Source organism: Dermochelys coriacea, chromosome 3 (genome assembly GCF_009764565.3).
Source record: "Dermochelys coriacea isolate rDerCor1 chromosome 3, rDerCor1.pri.v4, whole genome shotgun sequence".
Lineage (NCBI taxonomy): Eukaryota > Metazoa > Chordata > Testudines > Dermochelyidae > Dermochelys > Dermochelys coriacea.
The window spans coordinates 60709383-60719906 of NC_050070.1; the positions used below are offsets into that span (position 1 = coordinate 60709383).

General features: G+C 38.6%; 1 long non-coding RNA gene across 1 annotated transcript; it reads left to right on the forward strand.

Moving 5' to 3' along the window:
• The first annotated feature begins 373 nt into the window (after window positions 1–373).
• LOC122459277 lies at window positions 374–6224 on the forward strand. Its single transcript, XR_006279844.1, has 3 exons — window positions 374–475; window positions 3441–3504; window positions 4046–6224. It is a non-coding gene; the product is annotated as an uncharacterized LOC122459277 (long non-coding RNA).
• The last annotated feature ends 4300 nt before the right edge of the window (window positions 6225–10524 follow it).

The window sequence follows — 10524 nt, forward strand, 5'->3', positions numbered from 1 at the left end:
GGTGTTACTCAAAGTGATCAATTCACTGGTATTGGGTTACAAATCACTTTAGTACTGAATGCAGGGATAGTGAAATGTTGTTATCAATGTTGTTCTCTTTATTGCATTAATAAAGAGGAGCAGAATTGTACTTAACCTGTCCCAAATAAGGGGGTCACCCTCAGCTGAAAGAACCTCGTTAAGCCATGGCCTCGAATGCCAGATGCCTGAAATGTCCCAGCCAGGAGGTGTGGATTCTCCCTAAAGGTCCCCAGTCTGGTTTAACCTGTTCATCCCCACAGTTAAAAGATAGAGCTAAATGGGCTCCATTAGGAACCTTTGTTATTTTAATTGCTTAAATGAGAGCTGAAATCACTCATTCTGTTGGGACAGCATTTCTGCCCAGCCTTCTAAAAGCTGAAAATCACTAACAGCTGGCAATCACTAAGAGACTGACCTGCAGAGGTCATAGCAGAGAGGCAGGAGGCAGCAGAAGGTAAGTGACATTAGGCCCACTGGAGCGACAAACAGGTGGCCAGTGGGAGCAGCGAGCCGTCAGCCAGCAGCAGCGGAATGAGTGGCTGGTGGGGTGGCCAGCAGAGAGAGAGAGTGGCTGGCAGGGCAGCCAGCCAGAGCAAGTGCTCAGATGGCAGAGCAAGCAAGGTGCCTTCTTCCCCCCCCCCCCCCCCCCGTGGGAGGTGAACTCACACAGATGCACCTCTGAACCCTGGGTCCTCACTGTGCAAAGACAACAACTGTGAGTGGGGTATGGTGAGGGAGCAGAAAATGGCACAGAAAAAGAACTTTTGGTTGTAGAACTCAAGAACATGAGGCAGAAGGCACTGCCCCACCCACTTTGGGGTGCGTGTTCTGCTCACGGTTTTATGATTATGAATCCTGCTTGTGGCATTTCCCCTAATTAATATCAGGTGACCTCCCTCCTTTCATTAAAAGTTTCTTTTCTACACTCACACTCTATGCTTGCAAGGGGGAAGTATTGCCTCTCAGAGGTGCCCAGGAGTGGGTGTATAATTTTCCCAGGCTACTGGCTTGAGCCAGTTTTGTGTTTATTGTTGAAAAGGAACCCCTAGATATTGAACCTAGCCCTGGTTGCTGTCGGATCCACCTCACAGAAGGGTTACAACTGTAACAGTGCAACAGACCCCAACTATTACCATCCCAATTCTCCTCTCACATTAGTGTAATCCAGGAGAAACTCTTTTTGAATGATTAAATTACATTTATATATAAACAGTGTGAGTGAGTCGAGAATCAGGTCTCTGAAGAGGATCTTGAAAGTTGTCTTGATCACATATGAGAATCTATATGGATAGTCAAAAATAAGGTAAGGTAGCCATGAGGAAAAACATCAGACAACTAGAAGAAATCCATGAAATCCTTTGTTTTTTTTGCTCTGCAAAAGCAACTACATTCTCTCTCTTTCTTCTCTCTCTTTTAAAATAATTTAAACTAGACCAGGGAGTAACTGCTCTAGAAGCAGAAATATTCAACAAGATGTGTTAATTTATTGAAAAGTATGATGGAAATATGGACAAAATTCCAAGGATGAAAACAAAAGAATAGCACAAGCATGTGGGGACAAAATCACAAAGGCTGAGGCACAAAAATGAGTTACACCTAACAAGGGACATAAAAGGCAATAAGAAGAGGTTCTATAAATACTTTAAGAGCAAGAGAAAGAAGAAGGCCTCTACTAATCGGGGAAAGAACAAATAACTGATGACATCAAGAATACTGAGGGGTTTAATGATTATTGTGCTTCAGTCTTCACTAAAGAAGGTTAATTCTGACCAGATACTTAACATAATTAATATTAGCAATTAGAGGAAAGGAATATAGGCCAAAATAAGAAAGGAACTGGTTAAACAATATTTAGATAAGTTAGATGTAGTCAAATGGGCAGGGCCTGATGAAATTCACCTTAGAGTACTTAAGGAATTAGCTGAAGCAATTTCAGATCCATTAATGATGGAAGACAGGTGAGGTCCTACAGGCCTGGAGAAGGGCAAACATAGAACTTGTATTGAAAAAGGGAAGCAAAGAGGACCTGGGAATTATAGACCAGTCATCTGAACTACAATATCTGGAAAGATACTGAAACAAATTATTAAATAATTTGTAAGCATATAGAGCATAATAGGGTTATAATAATAGCCAACATGGATTTGTCAACAACAAATAATGCCAAACCAATCTACTTTCCTTCTTTGACAAGGTTACTGGCATTTTGGATGTGGGGGAGGATTGATTTTTTTAGTGAGGCTTTTGATACAATCCCACATGACCTTTTCATAAGCAAGCTAGGGAAATATGGTTTAGATTAAATTACTATAAGGTAAGTGCATAACTTCTAGTAAGACCGTATTCAAAGTGTAATTGTCAAACTGGGTTTACTGTATCTAGTGGGGTTTCACAAGGGTCAGTTCTGGGTCAAGTAATATTTAATATTTTATCAGTGACTTGTATAATGAAGTGGAGAGTATGCTTATAAAATCTGCAGATGGAATGGTGGTGAGATAATATCTTTTACTGGACCAAATTCTGTTGTTGAGAGAGAGATACTTTTGAGCCACACAGAGCTTAGTCAGGACTGGGAAAGGTATTCCCAGTGTCACAGCAACTTGTAAGGTGAAACAGATTGTTTAGTTTAGTGCAGGGGGATGGACTAGAATACTAGATGACTCCTCTAGATCCTTTCTAGTCCTACATTTCCATGATTCAATCACCATGCATGCTTTCACTTTCATGTCAATGAACAGTGACATTTTTGTTCTTTGTTCTGTAAAAGATACAATACAGCATAAATAATTAATTTAAAACCATTTGTGCAGACAAGATTCCTTATGTAGTGTCTGATCATGGTTGGGTAGGGAAACACTTTTGACGGGCACTGTAAATATAGAGAAGTAATTGATATTTCATTGAAATAACAAAATGTTACTTTGGTTTTAAGTAAGCTTCTGAGGAAAGCTCAGGTGCTTCAGCTGGCTTCCTTGTTGAACCTGTTCTTTGTTACACCTAATGCTTAGATTGTATGCAAGGGAGTAAAGGCCTCTCCCTAGAAGAGCTCTTGGTCATTCCCCCATCCCAGCAGTCCAAGTTCCTCTCTGAAAAGTAGTGTCTACCACAGCTCATGCTATAAGAAAGGGAAACTGTCTTCTATGTTCCTTTCCATAGGAACATATTGAAAAGAGACAAACCCACAAGCCAATGACTGCACAGTTTGATTGCTAGGCGCTTCATGCTTGGATATCCTAATGTGAAGATAGTTTCTTCTCATGTTGACTGGCAGTCAGACTTATAAGAGCAAGTGGTAAAGAGGGCAGTGGGTGTGGTTTAATTACCAAATGTTCTCTTTGGTACTCATCTCTGTTCAGAATTCAGCCAAAAAGAGAGGACCAGTACCCAAAGACTGAACATTGTTGTTTCCCTTATTTTAGAAAACAACCCATAAGACCATGCCGTGGTGCATTGGACACATATCTATATTATATTGCAAAAGAGGTGAGAATAAATATTGGACAGAGTACATAGTTATATGGGGATGAGTAAGCTTGGATAAAACTCAAATGATGACAAATTGAATGTCCTTTTGGGGAAAAATGTTTGTTTTGGTTATATGACTTTGTTTTTTCCGATGCTTAATTATCTTATAGATAAGATCAATGCAAGTTAATTTCCACGAATGGGTAAATCTAATCTAAAACATTGTATCACAATAACAGTTGCTACTTTTGTTATTGTAATATATCTTTACGAAGTCATAACACTACAAATAGTTGTATCTCAAGAATTGCAGTTTCAACAATTCTAGATCATGCACCATATACTCAGTATGACAACTTAATTCTTCAATAGGTTAATATTGCTGTAGGGACATAGAGTGAAAATTAATTATAGTGACACATAATAACACAATCGCCTATAATGGCACTGTACTGTACATATTTCTGAAACAATAGAATCACAGTGAATTATTAGAATAATCATTTGTTTTAGTATGCTACAATTATCATTACAAGAGAGTAATTTTGGTAAGTTTTAGATGATGCAAATCCTCAGAACTCAGATGCTAACATGAATAACCCTTGTGGAAGATTAAACCATCTAATACAGATCCTAATGAAACTCACCTAGGGCCTGAATCAACTCCCACTGAAGTCAGTGGAATGACTCACAAGAAAGTTAATGGGAGAACAATCAGTCTCAATAGCTTGGAGCCATACAATGGCTAAAAGGAACTCCAGTCTGTTCTCTTCTGACTTTTTATTTCCTTTTTTTAAAAGAAAATATATTTCTGTCTGCCATGAGAATGAGCCAGCCAAGACTTTGTAAGATGACTTAAGGTGCCATGTACTCTAAAATAACCCCAAATACGCTAGCTGGAACACAACTCCTTCTCTCTGACCAACACGCACATCAAGCAAAGAAGTGTAATTAACGTAAGAACAAAATTAAAAATCCTCAAACCAAACCAAAATGAGGGCATAAAACTTTTGCTGAGATTCCCCCTTAACTCTGTGCTGTTGTGCACATTCCTTTTAAAGTGTCGTGTCATAGGAATGTATTTTATAGGGGTGGTAGAGGGGAACAGATTACTGCCCAAAAGAGTTTAATATCAATCCTGCGAGGTGTGAGCATCCTCCCTCCCCACTGAAATCAATGAGAGTGGAGGATAATCAGCAACTTGTAAGAAGTACTCAACACATCTAAAGAATTGGGCTACTACTCAGCTTGAGGGAGCGTGTGTGATCCCCTTGTAAATAGAGCTGATCTTTGGGCCCCACAAAGGAGTATCTCAACTGTAAAAAGTGTATTTGTATTCCTTTTCCTTGCTCAAGCCTTAAATACAAACTCATGTGAACTGATCTCTAGAGTGAAAGGAAGAAGCAGCTGGGCACCATTTCTACAGTAGATGGAGGAACCTAAAAATCCCTTCCACACACACAAACTTTTAATGTAAAGTAATTCGGTTATACTTCATCTTGCTAACCCTACCCAGAATCGTTAATCTGATCCTGTGTACAGTGACAGGAGGACAGGGGACAGGAGTTGGTTGTGTTTGGGAGCAAGATGTGGCAAAACTTTGTTTTGTAGGTCCACTTAAAAATGCCAAGGCTGTTTCTTCTTGCTAACACTTTCATTCCTCTCTGCGTTGGCTCACATAGACAGATGCTGCACTGCTATTGCTACAGCGCCTTCTGGCAGGGGAACTGCTATCCTGCATATTTGACCAGTGCTGCAAGCAGACCTTTTACTCCCTGCTACAGCAGCATGTAAGGAAGAGCAGGGATCATGCTGTTACTGCAATAAGTGGGTGTTTGGCAGAGTCACCTCTCCCCACCAGAGCCTGCCTACCTAGCATCCGACCAGAGGTTTAGGAGTCCAGTGTTGAGTGGATATCTGGAGCCATGCTTCACCATGATTGCTCCCCTACCCCACCAATACGACTTAGAGGAAATCTGCTCCACACCCAACCCCTCCCACCAAGCAGGGGCACGTCTACCTATTCTTTCTGCTGCGGGAGACTGCCAGCAGTTAAGGTAGCTCAACAAATAAATGGTGTCCATTTCCTGACCCAGCCTATCAACAACCACCACAGAGGACCTGTTCCCCATTTAGGCAGAGGGAGAGAGTAGGAAATTGATGTATTGTTGTTATGTTTTTTTTGTTTTTTGGGGGGGGGTTTGGTGGGGGAAGATATTGCTGACCAAAATTCTCATTTTTTTGCGGTAACCCCTTGTTAAAAATGTGACCGGGTATCACTGCATTGAGTTCCATATTGAACAGAACACAGCATAGAATGACAATAAATAAAGCATAGGAGGCATGTATAGGAGGCAGTGTGAAGGTCTGTGTTGTTTACATCTTGTTTCTCTTTGATTTCCAAGCAAAATTACACACAAATATATTTTAAAAACTTAATAGAGAATATCAAACAGCTGTCACCAAGCAAAAAGTAGACCAGTTGAAAATACATTCAATGGCATCTTTTAAAAATCTTGGCAGAGTTCCTCCACCAATGCTATTACAATATTTCATTATTGTGTAATCATAGACTTCTAAAAATATTACTTCTGAAAATATCCAAAAGTAAGTAAAGAGAGTCAAATATTCAAAATTTTAAAAAGTATAATAGTCACTTCCAAGAAAAAAAGTACCTATGCTAATATAATTAATTTTTGTTATGCATTTTGCTGTTTCTTTGTAAAGTTTTGGAACGTGTAAAAACACATTAATTCTTGTGAAAGGATTTCTACATAGTTAAAAAAAATTGTATTAAGTAACTTAGACTAATACAGTAGAGTCAATATTAATCACTTCCCACTTTCTGGATGAGCTTATAGCACTTTGGCCAAATTCTGATGCCAATAAAGTCAATGGGAAAAACTTATGATTACTTTAATAGGACCAGGAGTCAGGCCTTTTGTGAATAGGGCATTTTTAAAAATTTGCTATAAACTTTTTTGTTTGCTATAATCTCTCTATTATTCTGTTTAAACTCTCTTTTACTCTTTCATCCAAAGCCCAATTTTACAATCTTCATTCACTCAAAACTGCCATTGATCTTGGTGACCATTTTGCTTCAACAAAGATTTCAGGGTAATATTCCAAGTAATTAAAAAGCCAAGACATCACAAATTAGTGGTGCCTGATAAAGATCAGTCCAGACCATGAAGATTTCCAGTCCAGTGATGAAAACCTGATATGATATATACAAACATACCTAAAGATAAGCACACTTTAGAAAAGTATAATTCTAGGTGATTATTCAGAACTAAAAGCTGCATAACAGAGTTCAAAGACAGGTTTCAGAGTAGCAGCCGTATTAGTCTGTATCCACAAAAAGAAAAGGAGGACTTGTGGCACCTTAGAGACTAACAAATTTATTTGAGCATAAGCTTTCGTGAGCTACAGCTCACTTCATCAGATGCATTCCGATGAAGTAAGCTGTAGCTCATGAAAGCTTATGCTCAAATAAATTTGTTAGTCTCTAAGGTGCCACAAGTCCTCCTTTTCTTTTTGCAGAGTTCAAAGAGTGTGGATTCATTGTATATATGTATTTCTTAGTAGAGTGTTGAGCAGTTATAACAATTGTCTTGATTGATTCTTTTAATAGTTATGGTGAATTAGATTTGCCAAATCAGCAGTGTGATTGTGGACCACTGATGGTCTGCAGAGTACTTGGTGGTACTTGGAAAGCTGGCTGATCACATGATGCGGGCTTTTCCTTTTTGTTTCCAACTACTAAATTTAATTAAGAGATCCCATAAAATACTCTCCTAACATTAATCTTCCACATAAGCAATTGAAGTAGTTGTGACAGAGAGAGTGTCATTTAAGAAAGCGGAGGAGCTGGAATTTTAGAATAGTTCAAGTAGCTATTAATTTTTTACTTAGTTGATCTATTGATAAGTTTGATGATCCAAGGAGGGATAGTGTGTGGTGGTGAGGAAGAAGCATTGATAGGAAAAAAACAAACCTTTTATTGATTTATCTCCAAATCGCCCATCAAGTTGTTAAACATATAAGTTCTTCAGGTGTATAAGAAATGAAAAAATTGATGAACAGACGTTGAAATGCCCGTTGTTACCAGTGCAAAACATGATTGCTTTGCCTTTACTGAGATTTCCTATTCATGTTCTATCACTGATGAAACTATTGTATTGTATTGCTGTAAATACAGAATGGATTTTAAGATTCCACTACTCATATATAAGGTCTTCCCTGGTGATGCTCAATTTTACTGTATGATTGCATGCATTGTTGCTTAGAGCATACCCTTCTATCTAATTTTTGTTTTTTAACCTATTAACAGAGTTCTCAGCCCACTCAAATGTAAGGATCATAACCTTTTAAATCATATCACAAAGGATATTCATCTCTTCTTTTTAACTGCCCGCCTCGGATGGCTGGTCATTTTGTGCTGATATGAATAAACCCGACCAATATTACCCCACCCATCAACTGAGTGGGGTAAAAAAGTGTGCTAATAAAATTTGCAGATGATACAAAGCTGGGAGGTATTGCCAATTCAGAGAAGGATCGGGATATTATACAGGAGGATCTGGATGACCTTGTAAACTGGAGTAATAGTAATAAGAACTAAATAGAATCTCATGGTCCCTTCAGTCATCTCTTGTCGGGGTATATAAGTTGCATGTGATACACTTGAGATATGGTTAATATTTAGGAATATACGTACATGAACATGTAAGAACATTTCTTTCTCTGCTAAGTCTCTTTACTTATTTTTCCACAAACTGCTCTCTGCTCTATAGTTAGATTCTCTCTCTCTCTCTCCTTCTTCAGTATATTTTAAATTACAAAGCAAAGCATGACACCACTGACAATATAGTACTACTAATACATTTGAACAAATAGGGTATAATCCTGGCCTCACTGAAGTCAATGGAATATATTCTCATTGACTTCAATGGAAACTAGTAATAATAATAGGGCTCAGATTTTCCTAGATGCGATAGCTGATAGATTCCTTCATCAAGTAGTTGCTGAACCGACTAGAGGGGATGCCATTTTAGATTTAATTTTGGTGAGTAGCGAGGACCTCATAGAAGAAATGGTTGTAGGGGACAATCTTGGTTCAAGTGATCATAAGCTAATTCAGTTCAAACTAAATGGAAGGATTAACAAAAATAAATCTGCAACTAGGGTTTTTGATTTCAAAAGGGCTGACTTTCAAAAATTAAGGAAATTAAGTTAGGGAAGTGGATTGGACTGAAGAATTTATGGATCTAAAGGTAGAGGAGGCCTGGGATTACTTTAAATCAAAACTGCAGAAGCTATCGGAAGCCTGTATCCCAAGAAAGGGGAAAAAATTCATAGGAAGGAGTTGTAGACCAAGCTGGATGAGCAAGCATCTTAGAGAGGTGATTATGAAGAAGCAGAAAGCATACAGGGAGTGGAAGATGGGAGGGATCAGCAAGGAAAGCTACCTAATTGAGGTCAGAAGATGTAGGGATAAAGTGAGAGAGGCTAAAAGTCGAGTAGAGTTGGACCTTGCAAAGGGAATTAAAACCAATAGTAAAAGGTTCTATAGCCATATAAATAAGAAGAAAACTAAGAAGGAAGAATTGGGGCCGCTTAACACTGAGGATGGAGCGGAGGTTAAAGATAATCTAGGCATGGCCCAATATCTAAACAAATACTTTGCCTCAGTCTTTAATAAGGCTAAAGAGGATCTTAGGGATAATGGTAGCATGACAAATGGGAAGGAGGATATAGAGGTAGATATTACCATATCAGAGGTAGAAGCGAAACTGAAACAGCTTAATGGGACTAAATCGGGGGGCCCAGATAATCTTCATCCAAGAATATTAAAGGAATTGGCACCTGAAATTGCAAGCCCATTAGCAAGAATTTTTAATGAATCTGTAAACTCAGGAATAGTACCGAATGATTGGAGAATTGCTAATATAGTTCCTATTTTTAAGAAAGGAAAAAAAAGTGATCCGGGTAACTACAGGCCAGTTAGTTTGACATCTGTAGTATGCAAGGTCCTGGAAAAAATTTTGAAGGAGAAATTAGTTAAGGACATTGAAGTCAATGGTAAATGGGACAAAATACAACACGGTTTTACAAAAGGTAGATCGTGCCAAACCAACCTAATCTCCTTTTTTGAAAAAGTAACAGATTTTTTAGATAAAGGAAATGCAGTGGATCTAATTTACCTAGATTTCAGTAAGGCATTTGATACCGTGCCACATGGCGAATTATTAGTTAAATTGGAGAAGATGGGGATCAATATGAACATCAAAAGGTGGATAAGGAATTGGTTAAAGGGGAGACTGCAACGGGTCCTACTGAAAGGCGAACTGTCAGGTTGGAGGGAGGTTACCAGTGGAGTTCCTCAGGGATCGGTTTTGGGACCAATCTTATTTAATCTTTTTATTACTGACCTTGGCACAAAAAGTGTGCTAATAAAGTTTACAGATGATACAAAGCTGGGAGGTATTGCCAATTCAGAGAAGGATCGGGATATTATACAGGAGGATCTGGATGACCTTGTAAACTGGAGTCTTAGTAATAAGATGAAATTTAATAGTGAGAAGTGTAAGGTTATGCATTTAGGGATTAATAACAAGAATTTTAGTTATAAGTTGGGGACGCATCAATTAGAAGTAACGGAAGAGGAGAAGGACCTTGGAGTATTGGTTGATCATAGGATGACTATGAGCTGCCAATGAGATATGGCTGTGAAAAAAGCTAATGCGGTTTTGGGATGCATCAGGAGAGGCATTTCCAGTAGGGATAAGGAGGTTTTAGTACCATTATACAAGGCACTGGTGAGACCTCACCTAGAATACTGTGTGCAGTTCTGGTCTCCCATGTTTAAAAAGGATGAATTCAAACTGGAGCAGGTACAGAGAAGGGCTACTAGGATGATCCGAGGAATGGAAAACTTGTCTTATGAAAGGAGACTTAAGGAGCTTGGCTTGTTTAGCCTAAGTAAAAGAAGGTTGAGGGGAGATATGATTGCTCTCTATAAATATATCAGAGGGA